This window comes from Sorex fumeus, unplaced genomic scaffold, assembly GCF_029834395.1.
Source record: "Sorex fumeus unplaced genomic scaffold, SorFum_2.1 ptg000032l, whole genome shotgun sequence".
In the NCBI taxonomy this organism is placed as follows: Eukaryota; Metazoa; Chordata; class Mammalia; order Eulipotyphla; family Soricidae; genus Sorex; species Sorex fumeus.
This window is the reverse complement of record NW_026606089.1, coordinates 13,444,119-13,455,449: the sequence shown is the minus strand read 5'-3', so window position 1 is coordinate 13,455,449 and position 11,331 is coordinate 13,444,119. Positions and strand designations below refer to the sequence as shown.

General features: G+C 46.7%; 1 pseudogene; it reads left to right on the top strand.

The window, feature by feature from the left end:
- Positions 1 to 2,822: 2,822 nt before the first annotated feature.
- LOC130025763 (uncharacterized) lies at positions 2,823 to 10,230 on the top strand (annotated as a pseudogene).
- Positions 10,231 to 11,331: the final 1,101 nt, after the last annotated feature.

Here is an 11,331-nt window from a genome sequence, read left to right as displayed (position 1 = left end):
TTGAGCACAGAGCCAAGAATAAGCCCTGAGCACTGCTAGAAGTGGTCCCCCAAATCAGAAAATAAAATTAGGGACCAGAGCAATAGTATATCGAGTAAGCGCTTTCCTTGCATGCAGTCAACTTGGGTTGGATCCCTGGCATTCCCTGAGCAGTGCCAGGAATAATTCCTGAATGCAGAACCAGGGTGAACCCCTGAGCAATGCCTTTTGTGGCCCCCAAATAAAACAAAATCAAAATCACACACCCACCCCGCCAAATTAAATAAGCAGCCGAGTAACTAAAGGCAATACTTCTTGTTCTTGCCTTTTGCACTGGCCATCATGGTGAGGTCCTTGGGAACATAATCAGATCTTCATTAAGAACTCTCCTCTCTCCTTCCAGGGAAGCCTCCAGCAAAATGGATCTTACAAAATTGGATAGTGCAAAGTCTTTGGCAATTCTAGAGAACACAAATAATACTTTTTTTTTTTTTTTTTTTTGCTTTTTGGGTCACACCCAGCGATGCACAGGGGTTACGCCTGGCTCTGCACTCAGGCAGTGCTCAGGGGACCATATGAGATGCTGGGAATCGAACCCGGGTCAGCTGCATGCAAGGCAAACGCCCTACCCACTGTGCTATCTCTCCAGCCCCAACAAATAGTACTTTTGAAGGTCATAAGGATTGCACTAGTATGGCACAGATGCTTTTTTTTTTTTTTTTTTTTTTTTTAGCTCTGTATCTCTCTTTGGATGGAATCTATAGACTTTTTGGTACTACAGAGAATTTCTAATTGAACAGTCCATAGCAAGACACACTTCTAACATGGTGCCTTCTGTGGTGGAACTGCATGGGCTTGCTTCATGTTCACATACATGTTTCATGTTCTTAAGCATATAATAGATTGGCTTCTTGTCTAATGACACTGTCACCCAGAAAATCTGGCCTATCTAGTTTTTAGGGTCATGCTGCTCTCCATAGCATAGTGCTCACTGCCTTTCTACATGAGAATGTGTTGATGGGATGCTGACTCAGGACCACGGTTCAACCCCTCCAAGATGCCATCTCTGTGTTCATCAGCAAACATTCCCAAGTAGTGGAACACACACAGACCCATTTACAGCTGCATGCAAGGCAAACACCCTACCCACTGTGCTATCTCTCCAGTCTATGTTTTTTTAGTTTTAAAAACATAGACTTTTAATGACCAGGATATTTTTTTTTTCTGTATATTTTTTTTTCTGTACTTTTTTTTCATTTTTTTATTTTTTAATTTTTTTATTAGTGAAACACCATGAGGTACAGTTATAGACTTACAAATTTTTGTGCTTGGGTTTCAGTTATACAATGATCAAGTACCCATCCCTCCACCAGTGCCCATTTCCCACCACCACGGATCCCAGTATCCCTCCCACCCCCCATCCTCCCATCCCACCCTGCCTCTGTGACAGGGCATTCCCTTCTGTCCTCTCTCTCTCTCCTTTTGGGTCCTGTAGTTTGCAAGAGAGGCATTGAGTGGCAATCATGTTTGGTCTATAGTCTACTTTCAGCATGCTTCTCCCACCCTGGGAGGATCCTCCCAACACCCTTTATTTGGTACTCTCTTCTCTATCTGAGCTTCCTTCTCCCCTAGCACATGTGGCTGGCCTCCAAGTCATGGAGCAAAATTCCTGGTACTAATCTCAGCCACTCCTTGACCAGGATATTTTTTAGAGTTTTTTTTTTTTAAATCCTAGGTTCATCAATAAAATGGACCTTTCATTTTCTTTCCTTTTGTGGTAGAGCAACCTCCCAGAGGACCAGCGGATACCCAGCCCACAGGGACTGATGGTTCAATGATATTGAGCTGTCTGGACTATATCACTTTCATTCTAAACCACCAAAACATGTGTATAGTTCCTAAAAGTCACATGTAAATAGCAGTGAATGTTTTATTAGTTCAGAAAGATTGTGGGCCACTGTACAAACTTGAATAGAATGAATAAGAAACATTTCTGTCATGAATAACTCCAGCACCACAGGAACCCCCAATGTGGCTCTGGAGGAGGTAATCTATTTTTTTTTTTTTTTTTGCTTTTTGGGTCACACCCAGCGATGCTCAGGGGTTACTCCTGGCTCTGCACTCAGGAATTACTCCTGGCAGTGCTCGAGGGACCATATGGGATGCTGGGAATCGAACCTGGGTGGGCCGCGTGTAAGGCAAACGCCCTACCCACTGTGCATTTGCTCCAGCCCCAATTCTTTGTTGTTTTTTTTGTTTGTGTTTTGTTTTGGGCCCCAGTCTTTGGAGCATGAGCTCAACTAGGTCCACCACTGAAATAAACAGTGCTCTTCCACTGCTCAAAGCATGCTGCTTTGTCCCCCCTCCCCCCCAATGGTCCTTGGAAGGAATCTCTTCAATATCAGCTAAGATTGCGGTCAGCTGAGGGCCCGAGAGGTTGGATGACCAATTTCCAGCTGTTTCCCTCACAGGGCTAGCTGACTAGCACTGCATTTTGCCAGAAGTCCCGCCCCACCGCCTCCCCCCCCCCCCTCCTCCTTTTTTGTGTTTGGGGCCATATCTGGCAATGCTCAGGGGTTACTCCTGGCTCCGCACTCAGGAATTACTCCTGGCAGTGCTCGAGGGACCATATGGGATGCTGGGAATCGAACCTGGGTGGGCCGCGTGTAAGGCAAACGCCCTACCCGCTGTGCTATTGCTCCAGCCCCGGTAATCTATTTTTCTATATGATATTTTTTGGTTTTATTTGTATTACAAATTCTTCAGTGGTTTGTAAACTGTTTAATGCATCTTAAAATAGCTCAGAGGGGCTTTATTTCCTCTAGGACACCGCTGCCGCAAGCATGGTGAACGTACCGAAAACCTGCCGGACTTTTTGTAAGAAGTGTGGCAAACATCAGCCCCACAAAGTCACAACAGTACAAGAAGGGCAAGGGTTCCCTGTCTGCCCAAGGAAAGCGTCGTTATGACAGGAAGCAGAGAGGTTACGGAGGTCAGACTAAGCCTGTTTTCTGGAAAAAGGCTAAAACTACAAAGAAGATTATGGTGAGACCTGAATGTGTGGAGCCCACCTGCAGATCTAAGAAAGAGAATGCTGGCCATTAAGAGATGCAAGTGTTGTGAACTGGGCGGTGATAAAAAGAGAAAGGGACCAGTGATCCAGTTCTAAGCTTCTTCTTTTATTACGAGGACAGAAATCCTGGGCTGTGTTAGACTGATGGAACAATCCATGTTTTATTTTTTCTTTTTTTTCTTTTTGGGTCACACCTAGCAATGCTCAGGGGTTACTCCTGGCTCTGCACTCAAGAATTACTCCTGGCGGTGCGGTGCTTGGGGGACCCTATGGGATGCTGGGAATTGAACCCGGGTCGACCGCGTGCAAGGCAAAGGCCCAACCCGCTGTGCTATTGCTCCAGGCCCAACGATCCATATTTCAGAGGGAAATTAAGTAGTGTCATGAACAAAATCCCTGAGAGAAAATTTGCTTGATTGAAAAAAAAAAATAGCTCAGAGGGGGCCAGAGAGATAGCACAGTGGGTAGGGGGTTTGCCTTGCATGTGGTCAATGAGGGTTCAACCCTAGGATCCCATATGGTCCCCAGAGCACTGCCAGGAGTAATTCCTGAGTTTAGAGCTTGGAGTAACTCCTGAGAACTATAGAGTGTGTCCCCCAAAATAAACACATAAAAATTTAGATAGCTAAGAGATTGGTGACTTTTTTTGGGGGGGGGGGGTCACATCCGACAATGCTCAGGGGTTAGCCTGGCTCTGCACTCAGGAATCACTCCTGGCGATGCTCTGGGGACCATATGGGATGCTGGGATTCGAACCCGGGCCAGCCGCATGCAAGGCAAACTCCCTACCCACTGTGCTATCGCTCCAGCCCCGAGATTGGTGACTTTTTAGTTACCTTCTTGTTACCTCTGCTGAGTGAGCTATTTTATTTTTGCCTTAGGTGTGGCAATGTGCTGGATTAGATGAAGCCTTTTTATGTGACCCCTATACATGATCTGTGTGCATGATTGAGCCCATGGTGCTTTGAAGAATACAGATCTACTTTGGGAGACTGGGACCAAACTAGCCGTCAGAAATCCATTTGCTCAGTTGTCTGACTCACATTCAGAGGAGAGCACAAAATCTCGCCTTTTGATAGTGTGGTTTTCCACACTGGTAGTTCCCCCAGTTTTGACCTGATGGATTTTGAAGCTAAAAGGCTGACTCCATGACAATTTAGAATTGTGTCTTTCTGCTTGTCTTTCAAAAATAAGACAACTGATCTTTATTCTTGGTGCTTGCTATAGCTCTTTGAAGATCCTTTTACTGTCAACTATTTAAATGTCCCGTATGTTTTCATAGTCCTCCCATCCCCCAATCAAACAGTATATAATTTTTGTTTGTTTTGCTAACAGAGATCAAACCCAAGGTCTTATACAGACAAAGTATGTGCTTCACCACTGAATTATATATATTCTCTTAGAAATATTCTGTTTTATTCTACATATATTGTCTTTTAATATAGATATATACAGTATATATGTACACGTATAGTTTTAAAAAGAATGTATGTCCTGTTTTCATCTGTTAATCTACTTCTTCACGATCATGATCATCCTGTGGTTCATCGATTGCCTTGAGCAGGCACCAGTAATGTCTCCTTTCTAGCCCTGAGATTTTAAAAGAGCCATATTCAATGCTCTTTCAGGGCTAGGAGAATGAGACCTATCATTGTTATTGGTATTTAGCATATTGAGTATGACACAGGAAGTTTGCCAGACTCTACTGTGCAGGCAAGATACTTTCGGTAGCCTGCCTGGTTCTCTTATTATCTTGTGACATCTTATTATCTTATCTACTTCTTATTTTTATTTATTTTATTTATTTATTTTTGCTTTTTGGGTCACACCTGGGCGACGTACAGGGGTTACTCCTGACTCTGCACTCAGGAATTACTCTTGCCAGTGCTCGGGAGACCATATGGGATGCTGGGAATTGAAACCAGGTCAGCTGCGTGCCAGGCAAACACCCTACCCGCTGTATTGTCGCTCCAGCCCCCCGTCAATCTTCTTTTTAATTATGTATCATTCACATTGATGATTACTATTTTTTGTTTTGTCCCACTTGGTGAGGGGGCTTGGTTGCTCAGGGCTTATACCTGGCACTCAGGGATCACTCTTGATGGGCTTGGGGAACCATGTGGAGTGCTGAAGAGTGATTGAACCCCAGTTGACCATGTACAAGGCAAGCGATCAACCCACTGTACTATCTCTTTGGTCCAAGTTTGCCTTACTTTTGAAATATGTTTTGTTTTCTTTTCCTTTAGGGTAAACGAATTTTATAAAATTTACTATTTTTCCGCTACTACTCTGAAAACATGTGAGACAAGATGGCACCAATGCCCGAGTTCACCCGAACCCGGCTCACCATCTCGCTCTGGATGATGTGCGACTCAGCATGCCAGGCATGGAATTCCGCGTGTGATCCCTGCTGGAACTCTGTGCATGATTCCTGCTGGGCATCACCGGCTGCTTTGCGGGATTAAGACAGAATGGTGTCAGCAGGGCGACGAAAAACCGTGGCGGTGGCCACAACATCACCGACCTCCGCCCCCCGGCTGGGCCGAGTCACAACAGCATCGAGCACGGAACAGTGACAGTAGTCCGCGAAATGACGTGTCCACTGCAGGACGCTGTCCACCCACCATTAAGTGACTTGGGACTCGGCACAGGTGTTCGACCTGGCACAGACCCTATGCGATGGAGTCTTGCTCTGCCACCTATTCAACAACCCTTGGGCGCACTCCATCCACCTCTAGGAGATCAACCTGAGGCCGCAGATGCCCCCAAGTCCTGCCCGGAGACCAGGCAGGTGCGTGTTGTCAGCGTACAAATTGTTACAGCAGGTCGGTCACTAGGAGCTTACATTCGGTAGACTGAGAACACTGCAGGGACCATTAGAGATCGCCCCCAAAGCCTCCATCTCGCACCCCCCAGCTCGGAGACCCCGGCAAGCTACCAAGGGTATCCAGCCCACATGGCAGAGCCTGGCAAGCTACCCATGACGTACCAAATATGCCAACAACAGTAGCAAAAATGGGTCTCATTTCCCTAACCCTGAAGGAGTCTCCAGCTGAGTTGGGAAGAACGAGAGGGCTCGTACTAAGCAGACGGCGTGCAAGTGGGAAGGTGCCCCATAGGCAGCTGGCCACCAAGGTGGCCTGTAAGAGCACACCAGCCGCGGGTGGCGTAAAGAAGCCACACTACTACCGGCCTGACACTGTGGCGCTATGCGAGATCCGCCAGCTGCCGTTCCAGAGGGCTGGTGCGTGAGATCGCGCAGGACTTCAAGACCAACTTGTGCTCCCAGAGCTTGGCCGTCATCGCGCTGCAGGAGGCGTGCGAGGCCGACCTGGTGAGGCTCTTCGAGGACACCAGCCTCTGTGCATTCCCCGCCAACCGCATCACCATTATGTCCAAGGACATCCACCTGGCGTGCTGCATCCGCGGAGAGAGAGAGAGCATGAAGTTTACAATGCTAAAATCTCAGGACTGGGACAAACGGAGATGCTACTGGCGCCCGCTTGAGTCAATCGATGATTAACGGAATGACAGTGCTACGTTGAAATAACACAACCCTCGCTATCTCTGTGATAATGCATGTTGAACTTATTCTAAAAATAATCTACTCTTTTTGAGGGTGTGGGGGGTACGGTACACACTGGTGGAGCTCAGGACTTGCTCCTGGCTCAGCACTGAGAAATCACTCCTGGAAGGGCTTAGGAGACCATATGCGGTGCCGGGAATCAAACCCATGTTGGCTGCGTGCAAGGAAAGTACCCTATCTGCTGCACTATACACTCCAGTTCCTACTCTGCTCTTTGCAAACAACCTGTAGCACTTGAACACCCTCATTTTATGTATGATTGGATTATTGTATTTCAGTGGGCTGGAGCGATAGCACAGCGGTAGGGCATTTGCCTTGCACGTGGCCTACATGGCCGACCCGAGTTCGATTCCTCCGCCCCTCTCGGAGAGCCCGGCAAGCTACCGAGAGTATCTCGCCCACACGGCAGAGCCTGGCAAGCTCCCCGTGATGTATTCGATATGCCAAACACAGTAACAACAAAGTCTCCAACGGAGACGTTACTGGGCCCACTCGAGCAAATCGATGAACAGCGGGAGGACCGTGATCAGTGATCAGTGATTGTGTTTCAGTTGTTTGTTGCTATCCAAATGGGAACATTCTTTTCAGTCAGGATTGTGTTAGCTGAGTCCCACTTACCTAATTCTGTGGTCATTATTCCTTTATGCTCTCCCGTCCTTTACATGTAGGACAGTTTTCCTTCTTCTCACATTTCCTGAAAGACCCCCCAAATCTTCCTTAGGTAATACGGAGATCTTTAGGGTCTCAGCACTTCCATAAATAGATCGTTCTGATCCTCCAGCCAGGACCCCAGAGGCTCAAAGCACTCAGCTCTGCGCTTTCCCCACCCAACAGGGCTGTGTGTACCCAGGCTGCGACCCCTTTGCACTTCTTTTATTTTGCTTTTTGGACCACACCTGGAGATGCTCAGGACTCATTCCTGGGGGCAAGGGGGGCGTGGTTCAAGGGATCATATGTGTCGCTGGGGATTGAACCAGGGTCAGTCACATGCTGCCTTACCTACTATGCCCCGTCTCACGTTCTCACGCGTCTTTCTGCAGGAATGGAGGCGCTAGTGTATTTAAGAGGATAAAAGCACAGACGGAAATAACCTCTCACAAATGCTGGATGTAGAGATACCTAGGAAGTAGGGAACGCGGGTAGAAAATGACTCAGGTAGGCCACTTAAAACTGAGGGACTCCATGCTTTAATAGACACCGAAATCACAAAGGAAGGCCAAGTGCCTTAGCAATCTCAATAAAAATATGAAGTTCTTTTTACAGGGTAAATTTCATAATATAAAAAGTTTAATGCCATCTGGAAAGTATAATTTACAAAAAGAGTCCGTGGAGGCCAAAGCTGGCTCACGCTGCATTCGGGGGGCATGGGTGCCACGGGGGGAAGGGCTGAGGTGGGGCGAGGCGGCCGCAGGCATCCTCGCCTGGGACATCTTGGCAGGCTCTGGCATCAACAAGGGCCCGACTCACAAACCACATATACAATCATCTTAAATAAAACAACAAGATAGGTGCTGAAAATGATACAGTTTTCACTTTTCTGCCCACTTGCTAAGAGCAACCCAGAGCATGGTCGAAGGGGGGTTTGTTTTCCAGCCTGAACCGAAACTGAGTTTGCCTGTGGCGGAAGGTGGCAGGACCGGGCGGGCACAGCGAACCAGTGGAGTGCAGGGATGGACAGTGGGTTGGACACCGTCTCCCCCCAAGACCCAGCGAGAATCAGTGTGGACCATGGAGTTTTAGAAACGGGGTGGTAGCGAAAACCATGTCACCTTTACTAGATCCAGTGTGGATCAAAATGTTTATTTTAGTAGCTAATTTTGTCTTGGGGTTTGACTTGGATGAAATTGGTGAAGCAGTAGGAAGAAGTTCACGGATGAGAATGAGAGAGGGAGAGAGACACAGAGAGAGAGAGAGAGAGAGAGAGAGAGAGAGAGTTTACTGCCTTGTTTTGTGGACGATGCCATTCTTTCTAAAAGATTTTTTTGCTGGTGTCAGTGTACTTGCCTCTAATGGAACAGGACATTCAAGTTTTCTGCACTGAAAATCAAATCAATCCCATGCTATCTGTAATTTTTGAGGGAAAAAATGTTTGTAAATTTGAGGTGGGTTGGGGAAGGGAAAATGCGTCACACCTGGCAGTGCTCAGGGCTTACTCCTGGCTCTGTGCTTAGTGGTCACTCCTGGCCGGGGTCAGGGGACCCTATGTGTTGCTGGGGACGGAACTGGGGTTGACAGTGTGCAAGACAAGCAGCTTAACCCTGGTACTAGATCTCTGGCCCCGTTTGTAAAACCACCCACGTCTGTTGACCATTTCCAAGTGGAATAGAGACGGGGCCAGGAGGGGGCTGTTGGCTTTTGTCTGCGTGGCACAGGGTTCCCATCCACGCCAATTCATTTCATTTGATGCAGCGACACTAAGTTTCCCTAGATGGAACAAAACATTATTCTAACAGAGTTTTCTGTCACCTGTACTGGAGACTTTTGGGCCTCGTGGGTTGAGGCAAAACCAAGACTATTATATTCTTCTTATGTAACTATTGAAATATGTAAGATCCATTCTTAGCTTGTGGCCATAAAAAGCCAGGCCACTAACCAGATTTATGCCAGTGAAGATGTAGTTTGTCAGCCTTGACCTATGCAAAAAAAAAAAAAAAATCCGAGTGCCATGTCATCTTAGACACATTTTGTTTTCAGTAGCGACTTTGATTTTACATTCATTTTTCAGAAAGCACAAAGACTGACAGCAAACCTAAATGAGGGGTGATCCTACAGTGATTTTTAAATTGGTCCCATTCTTTAATAAGCTTGTTTTTCCCTTCTCTGAAGCTTTTGTCTAGGACAATAATAATAATAATAATAATAATAAGCACATATGCCACCATCAGACTTTTCAACGAAACCTGAAACAACAATGCACATAGAACTAAACCGGGTGAGGGTCCACGAGCCCTCTGACTGGTGAGGTCACCGTGGACAGTGATCTGGGTGGCAGACAGGTGCTGGAGGGGGCCAAGGGCCTCCCCTCGTCTTGTGAGACAGAGTCAGACCCTCGGCCTTTTCTCCAGGGCTCTTTGGCACTTGGGAAGATGGCCGAGAACAGAACAGCCTAACAACAGACAGATTCAGAAATGTACCGTGAGGTTCATTTTCCATTGTTGTTGAGGACCTGATTTTTGTTATCTAAATGCACAGTGCTGGGAAGTTGGCTTACTTTTATTACTGTTTATTTTGTTTCCTCCTTGGCCTTATTGTCGCTTGTCTTTTCCAGTGTTGGGATCAGGGTGAGAGTGGGACAGTTTTATCGTTTTCCTAGAGTCAACAGGGCTGAAACCCTCTGTCATACAGCTCTGGAGAACATCACAAACGGGGTAAGTCTTTTTTTTTTTTTCTTTTTGGGTAATACCTGGCGATGCACAGGGGTTACTCCTGGCTCTGCACTCAGGAATTACCCCTGGTGGTGCTCAAGGGACCATATGGGATGCTGGGAATCAAACCCAGGTGGGCCGTGTGCAAGGCAAACACCCTACCCGCTGTGCTATCGCTCCAGCCCCCAAAGGGGTAAGTCTTAACCTTTCCTATTTTCAGACTATAGCGAGGAAGAGGTGTGGGTGGGGACCTGGTGCACTTGGTAAGTGTTTGATTCAAAAGTGTGAATCTACCTAGATTCAAAGCTTTCGCCAGGCCTCCTGATTCTAGCAGCCCTGCCACCAGGCCCTTGTGTCCAGCCTGGATGGTAGGGGACCCTGCCCAGTGGCCCTCACCTTTGAGAGAGAGAAAGAGACGTCCTCCCAGTCAGGACGGCGGGATTTTCATTATAGAATACTTTGCAATAGAGGTTTACATTTGCCAACTCAACTCATTACTAACGCGGTTTGCAGTATTTTATTAAAATAAATTAAGTTACCCCTGTCTATTGTCTCATCTCGTCCCAGCTGGGCTACAGTCTCTGTCCGCTGCCCCAGCTGCAGGAAAAGTCCTCCTTTGTCTCCTGGGACATTTTCAGGGATGCTTCTATCCCTTTCTGGCAATAATCCAGACACAATCCCAGCAGAAGGTCCCGCTTCTCTAGCCCAAAACGAATCCTCTGCCAGGAGGAGCTTGTCCCTCAGATGGCAGGCGCGAGGGGCCCCAGACTACAGCTTTAGACAGAAGGGGTTTGAGAGGCCTCAAGTTGGAAAAGGAGAGAATAACATGAAGCAGCTGAGAAAGGGAGTAGGAGCTGGAAGGCGAGATTCCGGATGAATCTAGTTTGCTATGGGATGATTTTTTCTTTTCTTTTTCTTTTTCTTTTTTCTTTTGCTTATAAGGAAACTGAGAACTTTCAACTCCTTCCCCCCCGCCCAAACTGAATACTTATTGATGACTATTCAAAAATCTGACATTTTAAAAAATCTTTTTGAGCTTTTAAAAATAAGAACTATAAATGCAAAGTACTGTTGATAGTAAAACCAAGTGGCTTCTCCACGTACAAAAAAGGTCTGTAATGTTTTAAAAGCACAAAGTTGCATTTCAAATCACAATTGCATAGTTCTAAAATGCCTGGATAAGACGGTATGTAAATTTTTTTTTTTTTTAAGAAAATTCAAGTTTGGTTGACAGGGGTGCCCGAAGGACATTTTGTCAAGAGCTCGATGGAGGAGCAGCGTTCAGGATGGAAGGGTGGTCTCAAAGACGAGAATTATTGCATTGTCCC